Below are 12,639 nucleotides of genomic sequence, written 5' to 3'. Positions count from 1 at the left end.
TTATCTTTTATCCCCGCCTTTTTAAATTTTACATTTTTGTTTCATTTGCTCGCAATTATTAATGCAATATTAACTTGTAGGTACTTGGGAAAATTAAAATCATATGTTAGAAATAAGGCGTGGCCTGAGGGGTCAATAATAGAAGGTTAGTCCAGAGATGAGGTCCTAACTTTCTGTTCAAGATACTTTGATGACATGGAGACATCTTTTAACCACCCGCATCACATAGATGATTCTCCTCCTAATCCTTCCACGTCAACTTTATTTCCTCTTGTCGAGAAACCAGTTGGAGGATATGAATTCTTCAGACTCACTCCTACAGAGAAACTCTAGGCATACAGACACGTTTTGATAAATTGCAGCCAAGTTGAACCCTTCATGCAGTAAGTATATCATATAAGCTCACTAGCTTTTACACTTTATATTTGTTTCTCACCAACTCTTTTAACAAATTACACTTTACTGTAGTGAGTTTAGAAGTTACCTTAGGCGTCAGCTACAAGGCATGCACATTCTGCTGACATTGATAAAAGAGTCCACAAAGAGTTTTCCAGTTGGTTTACACGTCGAATACGTAATGACAATAGCCCATACATAGATGAATTCAAAGTTCTTTCCCTCGGTCCATTAGACCATGCACGAAGGTTTACCGCGTATAATGTCAATGGCTTCAAGTTCTGTACAGTTGGACGTGATTAGGGATTGCTCACACTAAACTCTGAAGTTTGCAGGACATTTGGGATGAGATGTTATGCTAGCAGCAGTGATGGCGATATGCGCTTTAGAGACGTCACTTACTATGGAAAGCTAATTGATATTATTGAGTTGAGTTACCAGCTTTTCATCGTGACACTGTTCAAGTGCTCCTGGGCAAATATGACAACTTCACGAGGACTCGCTACTGAACACTTGGGCATCACCTCAGTTAATTTTGTTAGAAACAATCTCACCCAAGAGGGGGGTGAATTGGGTGAGTTACAAAAATTTACAATCAAAAGCGTGTAAGTAATGAATAAAAACAGAGAGTCAGAGTATGGAGAATTTTAACCGCAGAGAGGAGACACAAGATTTATACTGGTTCGGTCTAAACCACGTGACCTACTTCCAGTCCCCAGAACACCTCTGGGTATTTCACTATCTTCCAAGATCGACAGGGCTCTTGGTGCCTCGGTACAGTAATTGAATCGCTCAATCACTCCCCCTTACTCCCGTAAGGATACAACCCCTCTCAAGAGTCCACACTCTTGAGTGTCACTCAAGTTTTAATAAAAGTAGTAATTGGCTCTCTTACAGAGTGAATTTAATGATAAACACTGATGCTCGGTAGTAACGTGAAAACAAAGTATTGAATGCGTAACTAAATGATCGCAGGTGGTAGTTCCAATATTCAATCTCTTCATTAATGCTTCTTCGCGCCTTTTATAGTTGATATCGTTAAGTAGCCGTTAGACGGAAGAGCTTCTAGCCGTTGTGACTTCGTTTGCGTGTTTCGCTGGTTTCAACGGCTCCGCCATTAATGCGTCTGAGCTTCTGACACTGTAGGTCGCAGTCTACGTAATTCCGTTGAAGAGCCGTTGCACTCGTTTTCATTAATCTGCATATTTTAAGCTTTGAACAAATGAGAGTTTTGTGGTGAGTGCTTTAATCTTGAACATAGAAAGAAAGCTAATTTATCATTCAAAGATTTGTGACGAAATCATTTATCAGTAAGAAGAACAGAAAGTCATTCTGGTTTAGTTTGATCGAAAAGATGATCGATTACTTGATGATAGATCAAGTTATCGATAAACAGAATGAAGACTTTTCGAATTAGATCACCAAAATTATCGATCAAGTGTTGGATCATTGACTCTAAGAATTATCATAGAAAGAGGAAATCGTTCCATGATCGAACAAGTGATCGAACACATGTTTGATCGAACAGATTATCGATAATTCAAATGTTATTGAAATGAAGCTTCAGTCATTGATGATCGAACATCTTATCGATAAAGTATGATGGATAATGTTATCGATAAAACATGGTTATGTATATATTCAATGAAGGACACAGCTATCTGAAATGATCGAACAGATGATCGATCAATGAACATTCGAACAAGTGATCGATAAAGTGAAGAAAGAAGTTTATTCCTGTAAGGTAAAAGAAATGATTATCGATCACGTTTTGTGAAAACATGAATTCCGGGGAATTGAATGATCGATCATATTATCGAAAAACCAGTGATCGATTACTTGATCGAAAAATAGTTCACCATAACTTAATGCGAATATTTCAATCCTTAGACTCTTTATCGATCACGTTATGTGAAAACTTATTTAAGCAAACAAGTTAAACTTATCGATAATGTTATCGATAATTTAGTTGTAGCAAAACTGAGTAAGAGTAGATAAGGACATTGATTATCGATCATGTGATCGATAATTTTATGATCAATAAGGTTATCGATCCATCAGTGAATTTGATCACCTGCATTCAGAGAGTTAGAGCATAAAGTTCGAACACGTAATCGATAAACAAATGATCGGAAATATGATCGATAAATTGGTAACAGAACTAATGTGCAGAACAAGTAGATTGTGTTACCTTTTATCGAAGTCGTTATTGATGACTGATTTATCGATAACTTGATCGATAAATACACTTCAGATTTGGTTCTCTTATCAGTAACTCGATTGTTTACCTGATATTATCGATCAGCTTATCGATAATTTACCATACTCTTATGTGATTTTTACGTTAGCGATTATCGATCACTTTATCGATTAATTGCTCATCGAATAGTTCTTCGATCCAAAAGCCTACTATAGACCTGATTTACACTTGATCATTTATCTGAAACCTTAGCGATAAACGATTGATCGATCAGTTGATCGATCAAAATACTTAACCTTGATATTCTGACTTTGTTATCATCAAAACTATAATCCTAACATTCTCCCCCTTTTTGATGATGACAAAACACAAGTTATAAATCATCTATCAGAGAGAACATCAACCAGTTTTATATTCTCAAAAAGCATGAAAAGAGCAGATAAATATCAAGAACATATTATCGATAAAAACACTATCCAGATACACAAAAGGAGATAACAAAAGAGATAAACATAAAGTCATGACATAGAACCAAAAAGCAACTCATAAAACCATATAAGCTACGAAATATCATCAGTTTTCTTCTCCCCCTTTTTGTCAGCATCAGAAGGGGTAGGAACCGAAGGAATGGTCAGGGGAATAGGGAGAGGAGGAAGGGGAAAAAATGGAGAAATAGATGGAAAATGAAAGGAGGGAACAGGTTGGGGTACAGTGATAAGAGCAAGAGTAGTAGGGACTGAAATAGAAGTAGATGGAACAGAAGGAGAAGTGGTGGAAATAGGAGAAGTGGGTAAAGGAGAGGAAGGAGGTGCAGGCTCAGGGTGCGGTGGAGAGGGAGGATGGAAGAGGAGATCCTCATAGCTGAAGCTTGTGCTAGGTGTAGTGAAGTGCTGGCAGAGAGAGGTAACTAAGCCTTTAAGCTCTTGGAGTTCCTTGTCCACTGAATTAAACCTCTCGGTGACTTCTCTTTCCAAAACCACCATAGCTTGTTGGTGAAGATCCAGAATCTTAGAGATGCCATCAAACTTCCGGTCAGAAACTTCCCCATAGTCTCTGGCAGTGGAGTAGACTCTGGTCTCAAATGCCCGAAGCTCAGCCTGAAACATTTCCCTGAGGGATCTCTCCATAAAAGATGGACCAGGGGTATGAGATGGAGCAGCAGTGGATTCAGCTTCATCCTGGGTCCGAGATGTACTAGCAGCAGGTTGCTTTCCCTTATCCTTCTGAGATACTTTCTGTGATGGTGTAAAGGGAACAGAGATCCTCATTTTGTGGAGCTGAGTGAGGCCAAAAACAGGAACCTTAGTCTTGATTTCCCCAGGCTCAAATGGAGCAATGTTATGTGCCTGAAGGAAATAGGTGGCCAGCTGAGGATAGGGAATTGGGGTTGATCTGGACTTGTTAAGAACAAAGTCCTTCATTTCAGAGTAAATAAGATCCCCAATATTAATCTTTTCCCCACTAATAATCCGGGCTAGAAGAAGATAATCATCCTGAGTGAGATGTGAGAAACTACCGGATTTGTTTACCATGCACCTAGAATAGATGTAATGGATGATCCTATAGAAATCACACATCTGCTTAGGTGGAAAATTCAGCTCACCGGGATAATCACTGTTCTGCATCAAAATTCTATAAGCCTTTACTTCATTCATGTCACCACCTCGCACAAAATCTTGAGTCCCTAGCAGCTCATTTATTTTGGCACTGGTGAGTTTAAAAACTCTGCCTCTCAGTGTAACTTTCAGACAATTTTCTATGAGATTGTCTTTATCATCATATTTTTCTACTGATTCCATATTACAGTAGAATCTTTTAACCACTTCGGGACAGTATTCACCACCAATGATTAACCAATTCGAATAATGCTGCAGTGGGTCACTTAAATCAAGCTCAATCTGTTTATTTTTCCTCAGACCCTCTAAGTCCACAGATACCACAGGACAGAATTTTCTATTGGCAAAATCGGCCTTATACTTTGCTATATTAACTTCATTATCGAGATTGCCAGATAATAAGTCAGAAAATTCAGTGGGTATACCTTCAGAAGGAATTTCCCGTGCCACTCCTTCACTTGCCCTCTGTTTCTTCTTTCTCGGTTGCTTGGGGACTGATATATTTAAGGCTGATTCCACGGCTTTCTGAACTGAGACTCCATCATCCGACTCGGTCTCCGATTCTTCAGTCACAATCGGTAGCTTTGATTTGGACCGGGGAGATTTTCTGAGAGAGGCCGGTTGTTCTTCGGCCCGACTTTCCCGGATTTTCAGAGTAGCCCTCTTCTTCGTTGATTCCTCCCTTACCTTCGGTCTGTAACGTTTTCGAGTACCCGAAGCAGTGGTGTCGCTCGATTGAGGTTGTTTCTCCTGCGCTTCTCCCCTTTCCATGTTCGGTTGCTTCACCCGAGCCATTTCGGAAGTGCCGAGCGGTTTTTGACAGATTAATCGGTTGAAAAACGGTGATTTTGAGGTGGGTGAAGGTTGGGAATGTAGCAGAGAAGGATTCGATCGAAGGAACGGTTGAAAAATTTAAGATAGTGGTGATTCCTGACCGTTGCGAAAAACAGGGGACCGGTATTTTTCGAGTTAGGGTTCGAAAACTGACGAAGGGATTTCAGAACAGTACCGTTATAGTCTTCGAAATTATCGATCAAGTTATCGATCAACACTTGATCGATCACGTGTTCGATAATTATGAAGAACACACTTGAACATAGAGCAGATTTATCGATTACGTTATCGATCATGCAATTATCGAACATATTATCGATAAAAACAGTAAAAAGAAATGCGTACCTGATATAGTTTATCGATTATTTGTTCGATAATTAAGCTTATCGGTCAGCTTATCGATCAATGCTTACCAATTTTGACGGATGGGTCTCGAATCCTTGAGGCTCTTGATCGATGTTCTGATCGATATTGAGTTTATCGATCACGTTATCGATAATTGTAGTGTTGGAGCAATTCCCTTTCTTTACAAAGTGAATTTATCGATCAGTTGTTCGATAAATTATCTCCTACTTGCCTTCATGATTATCGATCAATTGATCGATAATCTCATACTCTGTTTACCTCTGTTTTTCTTCATCGAAACAGAGCTTCCTGCAAAACAAATTTCTACATACTCCGATGCTTAAGTTAGTTATTTTATCATCAAAACAATAAATTTAAACACTTAATCTTGAGTGATAGTATGACATTTCTTACAATTCATTGGGATTTACCATTCCCAATTCTCTTCTGAAGTAGCTGAACTTCTGTTGATCTAGTGGTTTTGTGAAGATGTCGGCTATCTGATATTCAGTGGGGATGAATTCAACCTTTACGTCTTTCTTTTGAACATGGTCCCGAATAAAGTGATGTCGGACATCGATGTGTTTGGTTCGAGCATGATGGACTGGATTCTTGGACAGACTTATCGTGCTCGTATTATCACATAAGATTGGAATCTCACGTAAGTTGATTCCTAGATCTTGTACTTGTTGTTTTAGCCATAAGATCTGAGCACAACAGCAGGCAGTGGCTACATATTCTGATTCTGTTGAGGAGATTGCCACGGTGTTTTGCTTTTTACTTGACCATGAGACAAGACATCCTCCGAAGAATTGACATTGTCCACTGGTGCTTTTTCTGTCTGTTTTATATCCACCGTGATCGGCGTCTGAGTATCCCATTAGATATTCGGTTCCTCTTTTTGGATACCAGATTCCTAAATTTTGAGTTCCTACAAGATATCTGAGTATCCTCTTGACGGCTTCTTCATGTGACTCTTTTGGAGCTGACTGATATCTTGCACACATTCCCACACTGAACTGAATATCTGGTCTACTTGCAGTGAGGTATAGTAAGGAACCGATCATCCCTCTGTATCTTGTTAGATTTATGTCCTTCCCGTCTTCGTCTACATCAAGCGAACAGGTTGAGCTCATAGGAGTCTTTACACTTTTGGCATTCTCCATTCCGAATTTCTTCAGCAGCTCCTTTACATATTTCGTCTGGGATATAAATATACCGTTTTTCTTTTGTTTGATTTGCAATCCCAGAAAGAAGTTTAGTTCTCCCATCATGGACATCTCGAATTCTCCCTGCATAAGCTTAGCAAATTCTTGACAGAGATCTTCATTAGTAGCACCGAAAATGATATCATCTACATATATTTGAACAATCAAAAGATCTTTCCCACTTCTTTTAATGAAAAGTGTGGCATCCACTTTACCTCTTTCAAAACCTTTTTCTATCAGGAAGTTGCTAAGTCGTTCATACCAAGCTCTAGGAGCTTGTTTCAATCCGTACAAAGCTTTTTTAAGTTTGTAAACATGATTAGGAAAATTTGGATTTTCAAAACCGGGAGGTTGTTCGATAAACACCTTTTCTGATATGTAACCGTTCAGAAATGCACTTTTAACATCCATTTGAAATAGTTTAAAATCTTTGATGCAAGCAAATGCCAAAAGAACTCGTATGGCTTCCAATCTAGCTACAGGAGCATACGTTTCTTCAAAATCGATTCCCTCTTCTTGATTATAGCCTTTTGCTACTAATCTGGCTTTGTTTCTGATGATCTGAGCCGATTCATCGAGCTTGTTTTTGAATACCCATTTGGTGCCAATGACCGGATGGTCTTCTGGTCTGGGTACCAATTCCCAAACTTGATTTCTCTCAAATTGGTTAAGCTCTTCCTGCATTGCAACTATCCAGAATTCATCTGATAGTGCTTCGTCAATATTAGATGGTTCAATGTGAGATATGAATGCAGAAAAAAGAACTTCATTGACTATTTGTCTCCGGGTTTTGACCCCTTCATTGACTTTACCGATGACTTGTTCCAGAGGATGATCTCGGTTGTGTCTCCATGCCTTTGGCTGCTCTAGATTTTCTTGTAAAGAAGGATCGTTTAAATCATCCCTGTTTTCTGAAACGGTTTCTGAAAATAGTTTGTTCGAGTTTTTATTCAAATCCAGTTTTTGAAAATTTTGAACGATTTCAGCATCATCATCTATAGGTTTCGAAATTGTTTCAGTTTCAGCAAACACTACATGAATTGATTCTTCTATTGTAAAGGTTCGTTTATTGAAAATTCTATATGCTTTACTACGATTAGAGTAGCCAAGAAACAGACCCTCATCAGCTTTAGGATCGAATTTACCCAGGTTTTCTTTGTTGTTGTTGTGGATATAGCATCTGCTTCCAAAGACCCTTAGGTGTGACAGATTGGGTTTTCTCCCCCTGTACAATTCATATGGAGTCTTCCCGAGCAGTGTTCTGATGTAGGCTCTATTAGATATATAGCAAGCCGTGCTCATTGCTTCTGCCCAGAATACTTGTGAGACCCCTTTCTCATTTAGCATTGCTCTAGCCATCTCCGTGAGTACTCTATTCTTTCGTTCAACTACTCCGTTCTGTTGAGGAGTCCTTGGTGCAGAAAAGTTGTGGTCAATTCCATGTTCCTCACAATAGTCTGCAAATTCGTTGTTTTCAAATTCTCCTCCGTGATCTGACCTGATTGACACAATAGATATACCTTTCTCATTTTGGACCTTTTTGGCAAAGATAATGAAAGCATTAAAAGTTTCATCTTTAGAGGAAAGAAACAAAGTCCAGGTAAACCTCGAATAGTCATCAACTATTACAAGAGTATAAAGATTTCCTCCGAAGCTTTTTACTCTAGATGGACCGACCAAGTCCATGTGAATCATTTGGAGTGGTCTTTCAGTTGAAACTATCTTCTTTGATTTAAACGAAGACTTTGTTTGTTTACCTCTTTGACATGCATCACAGATATCATTACGTTCATACTGGATTTTTGGTAAACCAACAACTAGATCCCTTTTTATTAATTTTGAAAGTTGATTCATATTGACATGTGCAAGTCGTTTGTGCCAAATCCAACTTTCCTCCTTTTGACTAATAAAACAGTTTTCAGAAGTTTTAGAATCAATTTGAAGTGTATAACAGTTACCGTCCCTCGGAGCTCTCAGCTTTGTATTCAGTTCTTCTTTCTTCAAGGGTAGGTCACTTTTGCTTATGATTAAGCATTCTTCGGAATCAAAGATCACCCAGTTGTTTTTGTCCGCACTTTGACTGACACTGAGGAGATTATGACATAGACCTTCCACGTAGTACACATCTTCGACCTTCATGCCTATGCTACTTCCGATTTCTCCAATTCCAGCAATTTTCCCGATTGGTTTCCTCCGAAGCTTACTTTTCCTCCGTCTTTTGGTTTGAGTGACGTAAACCTCTCAGTGTCACCCGTCATGTGTCTGGAGCATCCGCTGTCTATATACCACTTATTTGTTCTGGATGCCTTGAGACATACCTGCAAGATTACAATCATATTTTAGGTACCCATACCTTCTTGGGTCCTTTTTGGTTAGTATGAGTTATTTTTGGTACATAAGTACCTTTGGGCACCCATTTTAATGTTCCGTAATTTCCTTTCTTCTTATAGTAACAAAGAAGAAGTTGAATGGCCTTTACGGTTGCAGTGAGAGCAAAGTGCAAAAGGATTTGAGGAGTGCACAGAATTTCTAAAATACGTAAGATATGATCTACCACTACTCTTTTCTTTCCTTTGATTTATCTTGGGTTGGATCGTATCCTATACCAGTTTTGTCCATAGAGCACCGTTGAGCTCCTAGAATCACCTTAAGCATTTCGCTACCTTTAGTGAATTTTTCTAAGGTTCTGGTAAGATCTTCAATCTTTCTTTCGTTCTTTTCACAACTTTTACAAGTTAAAGTCGAGTCTGTATTGACTTCAACTTTTGATTGTTGATCTTCTAAAAACTTTATCCTTCTCTTAGAGCTTACTAACTCCTTTGCAATTCTTACTAATTCTAAATGTAAAGCATTGTATTCGGACTGTAATTCATCATAAGATGGTTCAGAAATTATTACCTCGTCTGTTTCTGATTCCTCGTTCTCTTGGGCTACTAGACAGATGTTGGCGGTTTCTTCATCATCACTTCCTTCTTCTTCATCAGAGGAGCTGTCTCCCCAGATTGATGTGACGAAGGCTTTCTTCTTTCTGAATCTTTCTTTCTTCTTTTCTTTGTCCTTCGTTCTGGAGAGTTGGGGGCATTCCGCCTTGATATGTCCTGGCTTCTTACATTCGAAGCAAATGATTGGATCCTTTGGTTCGTTCGGATATGAGGAAATTCTGCGTTTGGCTGAAACTTCTTTCCGGTTCTGTTTTTGTAGAATTTCTTGAACCTCCTGACTATAAGGCCCATTTCATCATCATCAAGATCATCTTCATTATCTTCTTCGCTCTCTTGAGTTTTAAGAGCGATGCCTTTCGGTTCTTCTCATTCATCTCCTTTTTGTATTTTTGCTTGCTCTCATATTCAGCAAGACTCCCGAACAGTGCTGCAACAGAACCAATGGATTCTCCTTGGTTTCTTCAATAGCTGTTACTTTCGGTTCCCATTCTTTTGTGAGACCGCTCAGTATTTTCCTCACTTGATCTTCTTGACTATATTTCTTCCCAAGTGCAGTGAGGTGGTTTATGAGATGTGAGAATCTGACTTCCATATCTCGGATACTCTCTCCTTCCTTCATTCTGAATAACTCTCGAATTCGGTGGTAAGAGTGTTGATTCGACTCTGTTTTACACCGGTGGTTCCTTCATGAGCTATCTCCAGAGCCTCCCACATTTCCTTCGCGGTTTCCAGACTTGAGACTCTGAAGTATTCCCTCTGACTAAGCGCACACGTGAGTATGTTGATAGCTTTGTCATTTAGAGTCACCAGCTTCTATCTTCCTATCGAACTCCCTGGGACTCTTGCGTACTTGCTGGCCATCTATTATTTTCATAGGGACATAGTTGCCGTGTTCTATTACGTCCCACAGCCCATACTCTGTGGCCTTAATGAAGATTTTCATCCTCATTTTCCAGAAGGTATAATTTTCTCCACTGAAGCCTGGCGGCTTAGATGTTGAGCATCCTTCGGGTAGCACGCTATCTCCAAATCCTGCCATTTGATCTCTCTTCGGACTGTAAATCCTTCGTGAAGAGACCTGCTCTGATACCAAATGTTAGAAACAATCTCACCCAAGAGGGGGGTGAATTGGGTGAGTTACAAAAATTACAATCAAAAGCGTGTAAGTAATGAATAAAAACAGAGAGTCAGAGTATGGAGAATTTTAACCGCAGAGAGGAGACACAAGATTTATACTGGTTCGGTTCTAAACCACGTGACCTACTTCCAGTCCCCAGAACACCTCTGGGTATTTCACTATCTTCCAAGATCGACAGGGCTCTTGGTGCCTCGGTACAGTAATTGAATCGCTCAATCACTCCCCCTTACTCCCGTAAGGATACAACCCCTCTCAAGAGTCCACCACTCTGAGTGTCACTCAAGTTTTAATAAAAGTAGTAATTGGCTCTCTACAGAGTGAATTTAATGATAAACACTGATGCTCGGTAGTAACGTGAAAACAGAGTATTGAATGCGTAACTAAATGATCGCAGGTGGTAGTTCCATATTCAATCTCTTCATTAATGCTTCTTCGCGCCTTTATAGTTGATATCGTAAGTAGCCGTTAGAGGAAGAAGAGTTCTAGCCGTTGTGACTTCGTTTGCGTTTCGCTGGTTTCAACGGCTCCGCCATTAATGCGTCTGAGCTTCTGACACTGTAGGTCGCAGTCTACGTAATTCCCGTTGAAGAGCCGTTGCACTCGTTTTCATTAATCTGCATATTTTAAGCTTTGAACAAATGAGAGTTTTGTGGTGAGTGCTTTAATCTTGAACATAGAAAGAAAGCTAATTTATCATTCAAAGATTTGTGACGAAATCATTTATCAGTAAGAAGAAAAGAAGAAAGTCATTCTGGTTAGTTTGATCGAAAAGATGATCGATTACTTGATGATAGATCAAGTTATCGATAAACAGAATGAAGACTTTTCGAATTAGATCACCAAAATTATCGATCAAGTGTGGATCATTGACTCTAAGAATTATCATAGAAAGAGGAAATCGTTCCATGATCGAACAAGTGATCGAACACATGTTTGATCGAACAGATTATCGATAATTCAAATGTTATTGAAATGAAGCTTCAGTCATTGATGATCGAACATCTTATCGATAAAGTATGATGGATAATGTTATCGATAAAACATGGTTATGTATATATTCAATGAAGGACACAGCTATCTGAAATGATCGAACAGATGATCGATCAATGAACATTCGAACAAGTGATCGATAAAGTGAAGAAAGAAGTTTATTCCTGTAAGGTAAAGAAATGATTATCGATCACGTTTTGTGAAAACATGAATCCGGGGAATTGAATGATCGATCATATTATCGAAAAACCAGTGATCGATTACTTGATCGAAAAATAGTTCACCATAACTTAATGCGAATATTCAATCCTTAGACTCTTTATCGATCACGTTATGTGAAAATTATTTAAACAAACAAGTTAAACTTATCGATAATGTTATCGATAATTTAGTTGTAGCAAAACTGAGTAAGAGTAGATAAGGACATTGATTATCGATCATGTGATCGATAATTTTATGATCAATAAGGTTATCGATCCATCAGTGAATTTGATCACCTGCATTCAGAGAGTTAGAGCATAAAGTTCGAACACGTAATCGAAAAAAATGATCGGAAATATGATCGATAAATTGGTAACAGAACTAATGTGCAGAACAAGTAGATTGTGTTACCTTTTATCGAAGTCGTTATTGATGACTGATTTATCGATAACTTGATCGATAAATACACTTCAGATTTGGTCTCTTATCAGTAACTCGATTGTTTACCTGATATTATCGATCAGCTTATCGATAATTTACCATACTCTTATGTGATTTTTACGTTAGCGATTATCGATCACTTTATCGTAATTGCTCATCGAATAGTTCTTCGATCCAAAAGCCTACTATAGACTGATTTACACTTGATCATTTATCTGAAACCTTAGCGATAAACGATTGATCGATCAGTTGATCGATCAAAATACTTAACCTTGATATTCTGACTTTGTTATCATCAAAACTATAATCCTAACAAATTTCTCTAGAC

Source organism: Neltuma alba, unplaced genomic scaffold (assembly GCF_004799145.2).
Source record: "Neltuma alba isolate B1F8T4 unplaced genomic scaffold, ASM479914v2 tig00010452_pilon, whole genome shotgun sequence".
NCBI lineage: Eukaryota > Viridiplantae > Streptophyta > Magnoliopsida > Fabales > Fabaceae > Neltuma > Neltuma alba.
This window is presented reverse-complemented; position numbering follows the sequence as displayed.